The following is a 1,841-nucleotide window of genomic DNA, read 5'->3' on the forward strand; positions in this document are numbered from 1 at the left end:
CACAGCTCCTTTCCATTCCCTAGGTCCCTGATGCACGTGACACAGACCTGGGAAGGATTCTAATCACATTGCTTCCAGCTGCTGTGGGAAATCAAGCCATCAGTGACCCTGGCCTCATCTTCTAAAATAGTGGATTCTGAAGTCAGTGACAAGAGCCACTTTGAAGGGTGATGGCCTGGCATCCCTGGCACATTCGCTTGGTTCGTCATTTCCTTATCTTTTAGTTGAGTTTCTTTACTACATTTATTTGTTAATTGTGCATGTGTGTAAAACGCACACAAGTCTACCCAGATGAGAGAATAACTTTCGTTTTTTGTTTTTTGTTTTGTTTTTTGTTTGTTTTTGAGATAGGGTTTCTCTGTATCTTTGGAGCCTGTCCTGGAACTAGCTCTGTAGACCAGACTGGCCTCGAACTCACAGAGATCTGCCTGCCTCTATGAGTGCTGGGATTAAAGGCATGCGCCATCACCACCCGGCCGAGAATAACTTTCAAGAGTCAATTCTCTTCTGCTGCCACGTAGGTCCCAGGCATTGAATGCCAGCCATCAGGTTTGGCAGCAAGCGCCTTCACCTGCTGAGTCACCTCACCAGCCCTTGGTATTTTTTTCTTAAGTTGGGAATGAACCAATGCTAAGTGGCCTACCAATGAGCTATCCTGGGTATCCTCTCTGTGTTTTTAATCAAAATGTGTATGTCTGTGAGTGTGTGTGTGGGGGGGGGGGTTCAGATGAAAGTACAAAGTATGAAAACTTCAATTATAAATATTATCATGTTGCCTCTATAATTAAGACACATTGGAAAAGCAGGGATGTTTAGTGGGACCCATTTACAGGGACAAAATCTATCTCTCACAAACCATCATTGCCTGATCCCTCACTAAAGTGAGCAGGGAAGCTGGGACATGAAAGTGTAAGCATTCAGTCTGTGTGTATCTGATTGCTGTGTGCGAAAGATAGACAGGTAAGGACACAGTGTGCATGCCCTTAGAGACGCCCCTTTGCACACCTGCCGCCGGCTAACCTACAAGATCGCACCCAGCAGTGGATTCTAGCGTGTAACACACTTGGCTGGAGCTCAAGGAAGAGGAGTACGGGAGGAGGGAGATTTCAAACGAAAGTTAGAAGTGATGTCGTTTTCTGGAAGTATGGGTGTTAGGGGATCTCCCCTGACCTCTGCTGTGTGTGTGTGTTTCCTGTTCACTGTGGTGCGCTGCTCTTCCCCCGTCTCAACTTCATTTGGTAAAGAATTCTTTTATACTTTATCTGAACTTTATTCTTATGTTTGACCTATGGTGATAAAAAAAAAAAAAATCGTTCTACCTCCCTAGGCTCAAAGACACACCCTTTAAACTGTTTACAAATCTGAACTGGGAGTGGTGTCTCAGGCTTGGAGTCCCAGCTCTTGGTGACAGAGGAGGAACCAAACCGAACTCCACCGAGATTAACATGTGAAAGAAGTCGGTTTGTGGAGGAAGACTCAAGACCTTTCAGCGTGTGACTAGCGCATGCGTAGAAACAAAACTCAAACTACAACCCAGAGGAGGTGGGAACTGAAAATGACCATTCGCTGTCAGGATTCTTTCCTCAGCTCCCTAACCCACATCCATCCTTGGGTGAGCAATCCCTTTTTCTGTTTCTTCCCACCCTGCGCCTAATTTAAAAGGTAATATCTCCCCCGCCCCCCCACTCCGTGCGCCTCCGCTGTTCCCTCCTCCCCGACACTGTCCGCTTTTTCACTTGAGCTGTATTATAACCTGCACTGTCCTCTTATTTTAAACGCTAGTGAAGTAGTCCTGGTGTTTCTTTCCGAGTCTTTTTGTTTTGTTTTGTTGTTTTTGGAGT

General features: G+C 45.8%; 1 protein-coding gene across 2 annotated transcripts in view; it reads left to right on the forward strand.

The window, feature by feature from the left end:
• The first annotated feature begins 1,403 nt into the window (after window positions 1-1,403).
• Window positions 1,404-1,841, forward strand: part of Gcnt2 (glucosaminyl (N-acetyl) transferase 2 (I blood group)) — a 97,257-nt gene continuing 96,819 nt past the window's right edge. Inside the window, exon 1 of one of the 2 annotated variants that reach the window (XM_026783111.1) lies at window positions 1,404-1,612. The gene's annotated coding sequence lies outside the window, so the exon portion shown is untranslated. Of the gene's footprint in view, window positions 1,663-1,841 lie in introns of both variants that reach the window. The other variant, XM_013349134.2, reaches the window with a different exon arrangement.

This window comes from Microtus ochrogaster, chromosome 16 (genome assembly GCF_000317375.1).
Source record: "Microtus ochrogaster isolate Prairie Vole_2 chromosome 16, MicOch1.0, whole genome shotgun sequence".
Lineage (NCBI taxonomy): Eukaryota > Metazoa > Chordata > Mammalia > Rodentia > Cricetidae > Microtus > Microtus ochrogaster.